This window comes from Dermacentor albipictus, chromosome 2, assembly GCF_038994185.2.
Source record: "Dermacentor albipictus isolate Rhodes 1998 colony chromosome 2, USDA_Dalb.pri_finalv2, whole genome shotgun sequence".
In the NCBI taxonomy this organism is placed as follows: Eukaryota; Metazoa; Arthropoda; class Arachnida; order Ixodida; family Ixodidae; genus Dermacentor; species Dermacentor albipictus.
In genome coordinates, this window is record NC_091822.1 from 62,350,563 (window position 1) to 62,363,231 (window position 12,669).

General features: G+C 47.6%; 1 protein-coding gene across 1 annotated transcript in view; it reads right to left on the reverse strand.

The window, feature by feature from the left end:
• Positions 1 to 4,726: 4,726 nt before the first annotated feature.
• LOC135909007 (kell blood group glycoprotein-like) overlaps positions 4,727 to 12,669 on the reverse strand; it is a 40,564-nt gene continuing 32,621 nt past the window's right edge. Inside the window, exon 3 of the mRNA XM_065440873.2 lies at positions 4,727 to 5,428. The gene's annotated coding sequence lies outside the window, so the exon portion shown is untranslated. The remainder of the gene's footprint in view (positions 5,429 to 12,669) is intronic.

Here is a 12,669-nt window from a genome sequence, read left to right on the forward strand (position 1 = left end):
TGCCACGCATGTGATGTGTGACGTTGCTGAAGTTGGCGGCGCACAAGCCCTTCCCTAGACGAGTGAGTTGTGAAAACAGCTTCTTCCCCTTGCAAAGCAGAACAATGGGTGGGTTTCACAGGAGTGAGTGCAACTTTCGTTAACGATCCACAATTTGACCTTTTCAGCAACTTCTGAACATAAAAGGCTGCTCCAGTAATAAGTTGATGCATCTATGACTGTTTCAAATCACAGTGATGATGATGATGACGATAATTATTTATTGGCTTCCCCTGTGAAGAGGCCCAATAACAAATATCCACCTAGCCTGCTTGAATTATTCAGGTATGCTCGACATGTTTTTCATTGTAGCATTTTACAGCGAAGCTGTTTATGGCTAGGCTTCCGTGCAGTTTTGTTCTGCGTGGGAAAAGAACGTGGGCCCATCGCTGAGGTAGTGAAATAATTGGCCGACAGCGGAGGAGGTGAAACAAGCTTGAAGCACTCCGCCAAGTTGCACAAATAAGTTCTTGGGTCCCAATAAATATCTTGGGTCCTAATAGAACCGGTATCAGATATTAATATGGTAAGAAAAGATACAATTTGACACGCGTCGGCCATGTCTATGATTGCGTCCACCTCTCTTTGTCGGCGTTCCAAGCGGTTGCGTATCTACTTTCCTTCCGCTCTCCCGTAGTGGCGGTCCCGGTCGAAACGTCGCGTGTGTCTAGTTTTCTCCAGCTACTCTGGACGGAGGTCCCATCGTCCATGCCAACGCGCACAAAAAAGCAGAGTAAATGAGTTCATACCTTTGTTCGAAATTTCGTGTCACCTATGTGTCGTGTGCTAAGCAGCTTCGTTGGTAATCCACCTTCACAGAGTGCAATGGATCACAAGCGGATCCGTTCGTATCAATCTCTTTCCTCCTTTTTTTCACCAATAATGTACACGTAACGTACTTATCTCGATTACTGACGGCTTGATACTTCCGTCCACTTTAAGTCCAAGCGCTTCTCGAAAAGGTTCATTACCTACGGCTCTTACTCGCTGAATTCCTTCGGATTCAATTGGGATATGCTCAGTGGTATCCGGAATTTTGCATATGTGTGCTGCCGCTACAGCAGGCACATGTCTCATCTTCTTGCGAATATTTGCTACAGTACGTTTTTATCCTTAGCTAGGCAGCCAGCTCCAGGCTGAAATAGCAAGGCACAGCCTTTTTGTTTTACAGATTTTTCCTGCTTATTTCTTTCATCCCATTGTAAATATCCATGGTTTTATTACAGCGAATCTGTATACCTCTACCGCCCAAGGAAATTTTCGTGTCGTAAGCAAAAAGCTCCTCGTATCTGGGCCGATCACGGAGATAGTGAAATATCGGCCCGACCCACGGCGGAGGTGAAGCAGGCGTCAAGCACTCCCCATACGTGGGCCCATCCCGAAGATAAAGCAATACTGGCCCTACCCGAGGCGGAGTTGACGCAGGCGTTAAGAACTCCCCATACGTGGACCGATCCCGAAGGAAGTACAATACCGGGCCGAGCCGCGGCGGAGGCGAAGCAGGCGTTAAGCACTCCCCATATGTGGGCCGATCCCGAAAATAGTGCAGTACCGGCCCCGCCCACGGCGGAGGTGAAGCATGCGTTAAGCACTCCCCATACGTGGACCGATCCCGAAGATAGTGCAGTACCGGCCCGACTCGTGGCGGAGATGCAGTTCGCCATTAAGGGGTCCACATACACAGCTTCGCTCGTCATCCTTCTTCACAGAGTGGAAGGGCAATGAGTTTTTTGTTTCCATAGTGATAGTAGTGCTATCTGCTAGCAGTGATGAAGAAAATGATTTGTGGCTGATCCCTTTATAACGGGCGGGCTGCTTTAAAGCGCCCTTACCGTATAAATATATACATGGCGATAAAGAAGGCGGAAAATATAAGAGGGGAGGAGTCCCAACCCCCGCTCCTTTGTACACACAGCTCGACCTGGTGCACAGACATTGACTTGCAGACACTGAATTTCATCTCTTCCCTTCAGAGTTGGCCACTCTGTGCCGTTCCCAAGTCATACGCCACCACTGTGCCAGCCTGGCCTTCGTTACGCGCATTGCGATAGACACCACCACAGCCGGTTCCCGCACTCCGTTTTCGTTTCGAAACCCAAATGCTGGCGGAAGTGTGGTGCCCTCGGTTTGTCGTGGGGACAAACTGGCGCCCTGGAGGACTAGGTGTTCCAAGTAATCCTCCTCGATGCCAGATGTCTGACATATGGAGTCAGCGGAAGAGCCGAAGTGGGGCGGGTACCACGGTGGAAGAACAGATAAGGTGTCTGAACGAGGCTGCCGTGCCCACGATTTTTTCAGTCGTGGGTTACGTGTCTCTCGGCACATGGCGCGGATCATTGGCGGGTCAAGTACTGTTTGCGTTGAATGGGAAGGGATGAGGAGAGATAGGACAGTTAATATAACCAAAGGGCTGAGACAGGGGTGACCAGTAACCCAGCCGCTCTTCATGGTGTACTTGATATTGATGGAAAGGACGCTAGAGGGAAGTGAAATTGGGTTTAGCCTCTCACACAAGCAGGCGGGCACTATAGTAGAACCTTTGCTAAGAAGCAAAGTGACATGTAACGTCTGGCTGATATCTCTGAACTAGAAGGTGAACATTTAGGATTAACATTTAGCGTTGAGAGACAGGTTTCATGCTATTCAATGAAAACAGTGAACAGACAAGTGTGTGGGCATGGAGGTATGCGCCGGCGCCATTCCGCGTAGATTCACATGTTCTCTCGTTCCTAATGGTTCCTATGCGCGTCCTCCTTTCCATTCGCGACGGTTATCGGCAGTAGCGCCCCACTCCAACGCCTTGACAAGAGAAAGCCGGAGCGCTCGGCGAGTGACGTCACCGAGAAGAGGCCGGCGGCGTGTACGGGGATACGGGTTGAATGAAGGGATCGCGCCCTTATTGGCAACGTTAACCAGAACGCACTTATTGGTTTTTAGACATAGTTCAGCAGATAGCCCGCAGAGAACAGAGGTTGTTCCAATATTATCTTTTAATGCAATAGTATTTACGCGCTGCATTATTAAAAGCCCGTCCATAAATAATCAAACGGTTCAATCTTAGGAATGAGAACAAATTTCGGGTAAATGATGACAGGGAGCATGGGTTATACTGAAAAGTCACAGTGCTGGCCTCTTTTTCAGGATAGCCTCTCTGCCTTGATTTATCGTCGGCGTCAAAAAGTTTGCCGTTCATGTGACCACAAACGTTCTTCAACAAAATGTTTCCACTGCACCATAACACATATCACATGACAACTTCACTGGTGTGCCCTTCTTCACATTCGGGACACATATATTTATTCCAGTCTAGATTATGCTCTAAACGAATAATTTCGCTTTCGAGTCCACATATTTACAACACCTAAAATGAGTTTAGCAATGGAGATACAAAATGTTCATGCAACTATTTACAAAGAAACAGCTGCCTTATTCCACTGAATTCCAGCTTTTCTCTTCATTGCCTTAGCATTGGCGCCCAATATTCTGTCATTGATCTTGCGGAAACATTAACGCCTGATTTTTCGGTCCCTATTTCTAATTGCTGCAGCAATTGGGCACGCAACACTTATTAGGCATGTCCTGGCATGAACGTAATCCACATCCCGCGGCAGTGAAGGCGTGCAGGACACACAACCGCAATCGCAGCACAAGCACAGAGAATACATGCACGGCTAACGTCTAGAAAAAAAAAATGCGCTCGGAAGCATGTCGCAACATGCGAGGACTTTTCTAACCCGAAACTATCCAATGAAGAGCAAGGTTCCCGGAACTAATCGAATTGTTATCGCTGTCCTCGCCCACTCGGTCTTCCGCGTCTCATTTTCAACACAGCTGCGCCGCTCGTAGCTTCGTATCACGCTGCACGGAACTTCAGTGTGGGCCTCTTTTAGCTGACGTAGCTCAAGGGGAGAGGGTACAGTGAGAAGACCTTACGTTCTCTAGAGGGCACTGCCCACTCGCGACCGTATGCGGTAGGGGGCGCTTACGTCGTGGCGCCGTCGCACGAGATACTTACAGGCACTTTCGAATATATGTGGCTATGCAGCGACAAACCGAGTCCTGAAGTTTAGCGCAGAGAAATTGGGAGTCATTAGGTGGCGTCAATTCAACAGCGTCATACCCACAGTCAAGCAATAGGAATAGCTCGGCGTTTCCATTCGGCGGGCCCGTGTTAACTTGGTAGGTCAAACCACATCAACCACAAATCAATGCGGTAAATGTAAAAGAAAAATGTGGTATAGTAGCCAGTGATTCAGTGAATCAGAATGTGTTAACTCTCGAATGGAAGCTCTGCGAAATGCACAAGTGGCGGTCACTTGCAGGGAGCGCTTTGTTCTATTTTCTGTATTGTGAGCAATAGAATAACTAAGTCAAGAGGATAATTAGCACAGAGCACTTTGCACGCCCATTCCTTTCCTTTATTAACGCTTTCACCGCAAAGTTCGTTTCTGCATGGGCAGGTATGCAGTCCTCGGGAAGCTTTATCTATGAAGGAGCAACATGTGCATAATTACTTAATTTGCGCCATACGAGAAGCCGTGTCATAGGCGATATATGTTGTACAGTAAAGGATGCAGCAACAGCTAGCTTTTACAAAGAAAAAAATGGCGAAGAAGGGAAAAGGAGGTGACAACGTTGCATCTCGCGACTTGCATATAGAAAATTAAAGCTAGCGTCAGGTGGCACCCGTCTTGTCTAAAGTTAATTCATTAAGATCTTCACACTGAATTTAGAGCGCCACGAAGCTTTACAACGAATACATCATAGGTCCTCAGAGAATACATCATTTAAATCCTCAGAGAGAGAGAGAGAGAGAGCCCGTGATTTATAATGTCTGTCCAGACACGAAATAAAAGAGTGCCTATGTAGTACATGGCTACCGACGACATCGCTTTCGATGTTGCGCACAAAACTGTATGTGTACTGCACACATGAAGGTGAGTCGTTCGACTCCACGTGAACGTCCTATCGCAGTCCATCGGAAGTGCCCGACTCTCACCCAAAGAATTTGCACTTCATCTTGGGGTTCATCTGGGACTCGGGCGGGCAATGAAATGCCCGGGCGAAGGCCTCCGAACTGCGCACCGCCTTGTTGCAGTCCACTGTGTGCGGACCCACGGCATCGGGTCGCGTGCAAGTCATGTAGCATAGCGTCATGAAGAACACCTGGTCTCCCGAAAAGCCCCCCACGATTCCCTGAAGAGCTTCGTCTCCCCTGTCGCTGACTGCGCGGCGGTACGCCGCGTAGGCAACCTCGAGAGCGGGGATCTCGGGAAAGATGCTGGCCCTCGCGCCGGTTATGCTCTGGGTGTTGTCTCCGCCACTGGCGGCGTGGCCGTCAAGCGCTGCTAGGCAGCTGTCTCTCTCCTCGAAGGCCCTCGCGGAAGAGCTGCAGGTGGTTGAAGATATTGAAACGATACATCATGGCAGAAAAAAGAAATACTTTGGCGTTAACGGCGTGTGTTGCTGTGGTTACACGGCGTTCTGCAGCTGAGGAGGAGGTCACGCGTATGATTATCGGGAAGGGCTGCCGCATTTCGATATAGACCAAATGCAAAAACGTTCTCGCAAATTTATACCCGTGTGTTTTACTTAAGATTATGCAGAATTATTTTTTTTAAGTTCAGCTGGGGTAGAAAGCATAATTGTAGTCATTGAGCTGGATTACTCAAAGAAGTGGACATTGCTTGCACGAGAAATCGCATTTCACAATCGAATAATTGAAAAACTCTCACTGATCGGGTTTCTCACTAAATGCTTAGGTTTTACAACACTTGCCGAAATTTACGAACTGTAGCCGGTGCTCAAAGCTCGTATCACCCTGAAAATTCAGACCAAGTTGCTACGTCTTGCCATTTAATCTGTAGCAGGTTAAATGGCAAGACGTACCATCTTGGTCTGAATTTTCAGGGTGATACGAGTTTTCAGTACTTAAATCCCGAAGTTGGCGATAAAATACAATGGCGTCGCAGTTACATTTGTGCTTCAGTGTATAAAACGTCGTTTTATTAAAAATAGAAGCGGAACAATAAATTTTATCTCAAGTGTGGCGACGCATATTACGGCGCCATCGTCAACATTTGCTAACAGTGTGGGTATGACTTGCAAACCCACCGACTACAATTTGTGAATTTCGCTACTTTTCACTACCCTCCTAATTTGCAATATGTGTAGTAAATTAAATATTCTAAAAGTAACCTATTCATTTTCTGTGAATTAAACTATTATGCACTTCGATTTCTCGTGCGAGAAAAGTGGCTTCTTGGAGTAATCCAGCTCAAGGACCACAATTTCGCTATCTCTCAAGCGTGAATAAAAAAAAAAACTGTATGGTGCTAAAAACAAAAACAAACAAGAACGCCACATATACAAGGCGCTTTTTTCGTGTAATTGCAGCCAATTTTAACATGTTGCCTGTGGCTGACAGCACAATTCTAATCATTACTACCTGCTATAATTGCTTACCAACTTTTGCGTTGCGCGGCTGCCACATATTGATGGGGGCGCAATGCAAAAATACCCGTGTTCCCACCGTTGGCGCACGTTAAAAAAGCACACGTGGTGAATATTAATGCAGAGTCCCACACTATGGCGTGCCTTATATTCAGATGCTGCTTTCGGCATTTAAAACCCCCGAAAACATGACTATATAATAACCTTTGACCTAAATCACAAGATGTGGCGGTCCATTACTCGTACGAGAAATCAAAACGATTATTTCAATAATTACCATAATTACGGTAATTACCGCTTTTATTAATTTCTTGACGGCACATATTTAATACTACGAATTGTAGCTAGTGAGTTTATAAAGGGTGTCCCACGTAATTTGAGCCAAGAATTTAAAGATGAAAGGCGCGTCGGAAGCGAATGTAACCGAACGGATACTATTCGCCATAGACCATAGTCACTCAGACAATTCTTTTGTTTTCCCTAATAAGTCACTAATTGATAAAGCTTAATGACCCAAGTTAATTATTATTCGCCGAGGACCCTAAGTATGATACCCAGATTCGTAGAGCACCTTCGGAAACCGCCGATCGAGTTGTGTCCTTTACGATACGTCTCTCGTAGTCCTTTTTTCCGGGTTGCAAAGAAAGCCCGCGAAATATAATAAAATGCACGTGACGGAGCGTTTGCTCAGTGGTATTGTGCTGCTCTCGAGTCTGCAAGCGGTGAACAACGTCAGCTGCATCGTGACTGACGACGTGGAAGCGGCAGGGCGTTCCTTTAACTCATCGGCAGCGATCGGCCAGCAGCATGCATTTTCGCCCTCATCCTACGGGAGCCGACATTGTTCGCGGAACGCACGCTTGAGAGCAGCACGATACCACTGCGCAGGAGCTCCTTCACGCAGCTTTTTCCTTATTTCGAGGGCTTTCTTTGCAACCCGGAAGAAAGGACTACGGGAGACGTATCGTAAAGAAAACAACTCGATCGGTAGTTTCTGAAGGTGCTCTACAAATCTAGGTATCATACTTGGGGTTCTCCGCCAATAACTAAACAGTTGGCTAATCAAACTAATTAGCTAGTGAGTTCTAGGGCAAACAACAAAAATTGGAGGACGCTTAAGCTTCGCCTTCAAGAGTGGAACGCGACAGCGTTCCCGTCGACCCGCCAAGGGGTGTAAGGCAGTGGGCTACAGGGCAGCCATCACTTACGAGGCGCCCCGCATCGGACGCGGTGAGCGCCGAGCCATATGGTCGAGCAACGCGGCGTTCGGCGCAGCAACGAAACGTGCGCCTGAGCGAGCGGAACGAACCGAGGAACTCGGTATCTCGGAGGGGGAAATGATGTACGCCAGCCAAACGTCGTGATCGGCACGGCCAGAGAGATAGACAGATAGCGATCTAAAGAAAGGAAGGACGCTTGAATCTGCAGAGGGAGCAAGGCGAAGCGTTGTCAGGGGAGAGGGAGTTGGGGGGAAGGAAATAGTTGGGGTAAAGTGCAGTGCAGTAACTGTCTCTCAGGTGAGGACACCTCAACCGCACTGCACAAGAGGGATAGGGAATAGAAAGAAGGGTGAAATAGACGCGGCGGCGGCTGCCCAGACAGCGCGCGGGCAGGTTGTTTACATTCGCTTATAAGGCGCGGTGACGCTCCTAGTCGTGGCGATAGTCGTGGCGACGCAGGGCTTCCTGTGCGGCGATAGCCGCGTCGCACATCTGCCGGATGTTGCTGTCGATGGCTGGGCACTGGTCCAGCACGGCACGGAGTGCAGCCGCGAGAGCGGCTATGAGCGCGTCCCTGGGGTCGCTGCTTGGTGCGGTTGGTGGGCCGCGTGACGGCTCGGGAGCGGCCGTCTGGGTGTTGCGGCCACGCAGGGCGTCACTGTAGGATCGGCCCTGCGGGGCGCGAGCGTTCTTTGAAGGGGTGGCTAAATGCGACTCGTGCGATGTGGCGCCGGCCAGCTGAAGCGCTTTCTTCCTCGAGAGGGGCCGCTCGTATGAAGACAACAGCACGGCCGCCTTCCTCTCGCGCTGCCACTCTGGACAGCTCAGGGAGTCGGCGCCGCGAACCGCCTCGCACCGGTTCTCGCAGCTCCAATGCGCGCGTGGCGCGCCATCTGTCGGGGCAGCGCCGTACATGGAGAGGAGGGGGTCTTCTGGATGGATGGATGTGTGTTGTTTAGTGGCGCAAGGGCCAGGTATGGCCAAAGAGCGCCATGACTGATAATGTTGTGTTAAGCGCTGATTTGTGAGTGGCGATGGTGGGATGTAACATGGCTGTAAAGTGGCCTAAAATCAATCAGTGTCATGGAAGCGTAGAATAGTATATAGCATAAAATTATGATAGTGATACATGTAGTGGTCTGTGGATATAGTACGCGTGATAAGTGGACATGGAGCTAAAACGCAAGAATATGTAAATAGCACTTATGCCTCCGAGGGGCCTTTGAGCCCAAAGGCTGGGAGGCAGGTGCTTTCTTTATTGCACCTACCGCAGCAGAAACCACTGTTAGAGGCTGTGCTACGGATTTCCTGGGGCTATAATACGGAAACTATGTACATCTTTTACAAATCGAAACAGGGATTCATGTTTAAAGAGAGGTTCTATGCCTACAATCATTTGAGGATGAATGGAATTTGTTGCCGGTGAGGTTATGGAAAATGCCTTTTCCTATTTGCATCTAATTCTTTGCATTGCATCATGATGTGAAGCACGGTAAGTGGCTCACCACACTTATCACACATGGGTGGATCACCACCTGACAAGAGGTATGCGTGTGTACTGTATGTATGTCCTATTCTAAGTCTGCAAAGTATTACTTCCGTGTGGCGGTTCTTTGATACCGGCGGCCAGTTGCCAAGATATGGCTCGATAACCTGGAGTTTATTTTCTGTTTCTTTATCCCACAACCGCTGCCAGAAAGCCCTGAGCGCTCTCCTTATGGAGGGCTTAAGGTCCATTACAGGGACAGTCGTGGAAATGTCTGCAGCGCTCGCGTGGATGGATGTGGCAAGCTGGTCAGCCAACACGTTTCCTTCAATCTCGCGGTGCCCCGGCACCCAGCATACCACGATTTGCTGCTTGGACGCATAGGTGGTTAGTAATGCTGAGTAAAAGAGATACAATGATAGGGTTTTTATATTTTTTTACAGTTTTCAAAGCGTTTACAACGCTCAATGAATCTGCGTGTATAATTGCCTTTGGGATATTACTTTCTTTAATGTGTTTAACGGCAGCCAATATGGCGTAGGCCTCTGCTGTAAAGATACTTGTGCTCGTGTGCAGAACACCGGTATCCGAAAAGGATGGACCGACTGCTGCGTAAGATACGCCAGAATTACACTTTGATGCGTCTGTAAAGAATTCAGGACATGAATATTTGTGTTGTAATTCCAAGAAGTACATTCGTATATGCGCGAGAGGAGCGCGCTTTGTAACAGTTATGAAGGATGTATCACACTCTATTGGTTGCCACAGCCACGGTGGGGGCCGTATAGCAGGGGACATAAGGTGGTATTCAAGCAGGGGAACTCTTGTTTCTTCAGCTAGGTCTCTGACACGCAGTGAGAAAGGCTTTGCCACTGTGGGCCGGTTGCGAAAAAGTTGACAACTGGATAGATCGTTTATGGTGTAATACACGGGGTGCTGACTGTTTCCGTTTACTCTAAGAAAATACATGAAAGAGGAGTATGTTCTCTGCAGTTCAAGTGACCATTCATCCGATTCAACGTACAGACTTTGCACTGGGCTTGTTCTAAAGGCACCTGTGGACAGGCGAATTCCTAAGTGGTGGACAGGGTCTAGCATCTTTAGAGCAGTTGGAGTAGCCGACTGTTAGACTATGTCTCCATAGTCTAGTCTTGTGCGTATGAGGCTTTTATACAAGTTCATGAGACATTTTCTATCACTGCCCCAGGTTGTGCGTGAGAGCACCTTTAAGATATTCATTGTTTTCATACATTTGATTTTAAGATACTTTATGTGCGGTACAAAGGTTAATTTCGCGTCTAAAATTATGCCTAAAAATTTATGTTCCTTGTTTACAGGCAGACGCTCACCATGCAACAGAATTTCAGGATCAGCGTGCACGCCTCTTTTTCTCGAGAAAACGACACACGTGCTTTTTTGTGGGTCCAGTCTGAACCCGTTCTCGTCAGCCCATTTGGAGACCCTGTTAAGGCTTAGCTGGACCTGTCGCTCACAGATTGCAAGAGAACTTGATTGGAATCCTATCTGCACATCGTCAACATTTGTTGAATAGAAGATGTTACGTGGTATGTGTAGTCGAAGAGAATTCATTTTTACTATAAATAGCGTGCAGCTGAGCACACCGCCCTGCGGCACTCCTGTTTCCTGTACAAATTTCCGTGACAAAACATTGCCCACTCGAACACGAAATGTGCGATTAGCCAGATAACTTTCGATGACATTGAACATATTACCACGTATACCTAACTGTGAGAGGTCTCTCAATATCCCAAACCGCCACGTTGTATCATAGGCTTTCTCCATAACTAAGAATACCGATAAGAAAAACTGCTTATGGACAAAAGCTTCACGGATACGTGCCTCGATGCGTATAAGATGGTCACTGGTAGATCGACCCTCCCGAAACCCGAACTGGTACGGGTCGAGCAAATTGCTTGATTCGAGGAAGTGTAGTAGGCGACAGTTAATCATTTTTTCGAAAACTTTGGAGAGGCAACTTGTTAATGCTATGGGTCTATAGCTTGATGCAGAGGACGGATCCTTTCCTTGCTTTAGAATTGGAATTACAATAGCCTCCTTCCAAACAGGAGGGATCTCGCCGGAAAACCATATAACGTTGTAGAGGTAAAGGAGGGTTTTCTGTGTTTCGGATGGTAGTTGTTTTACCATCTCATATATTACGCGGTCTGAACCTGGGGCGGATGTATGACAACAGTTAAGTGCTGCCTGCAGTTCTGCTATGCAGAATGGTTCATTGTACGCCGCACTTTTAGCAGATTTTGTTTCTAACTTTTGTCGTTCTATTAGCGTTTTGTACTTTAGGAAGGCTGCGGAGTAGTGTGAGGAGCTCGATATGTATTCAAAATGTGCTCCAAGAAAGTTGGCTTGATCTTCAAGGCTTTCTCCGTGGCTATTTACTAGAGGTAAGGAATACGTTTGTTGCCCATTAACTTTCTTCACTCTATTCCAGACTTTTCTCTCATCTGTATAAGAGTTGATGCTTGATATAAAGTTTGCCCAACTCTCTCGTCTTGCCTGTCGGCGCATTCTCCTTGCCTGGGATTTGACATGTTTAATGTTTTCCAGGTTTTCAGCAGTTGGAGAATCTTGAAGTATCGCCCACGCTTTGTTCTGGCTCCTCCGTGCTTGCCTGCATGCATCGTTCCACCACGGAACACGCCGCTTGGAACCCATGCCGCTCGTTTGCGTAATACATTTACAGGCGGCATCCAGTATAAAAGCTGTAAAATACGCAACTGCATCATCTATGGCTATACCAGACATCTCAGTCCATGTCATGTGAGTAAGAGTTCGGTACCGTTCCCAATCGGCTGAGTCAATCTTCCACCGAGGGACCTGCGGGGGAAGTTGATCTTGTTACGGCGTAGTTAGGATTATTGGGAAGTGGTCACTCCCATACGGGTTGTTAAGCACATTAAATTTAAAATAGGGTAAAAGCGTCGGCGATAAAATGCTAAGATCTATGGCAGAGTATGACTTGTTGGCTAGGTTAAAATATGTGGGCTCCTTCGTATTCAAGAGACATGTTCCGGAGGAGTAAATCACCTGTTCAATGACGCGACCTCGCGCATCACAGCGTGAATCGCCCCACAAACTACTGTGGGCATTAAAATCACCGAGAATCATATAGGGTTCTGGGAGCTCATCTATTAATGATTCTAAATCGCGTCTGTGAAGCTGATAATGTAGTGGTATGTACAAAGAGCAGATGGTAATGAGTTTATTTAAAAGTATGCCTCGAACGGCCACGGCCTCAAGGGCCGTTTGGAGCCTTAAATGCTGACACGCTACACTTCTGTCAGCAATAATGGCTACACCGCCAGATGATGCAACAGCTTCCTCGTGGTCTTTGCGAAATGTAACGTACTTTCGGAGAAAGTTTGTGTGTATATATTTTAAGTGTGTTTCCTGTAAACACAGCACTTTTGGATTGTGTTTGTGGATGAGTTC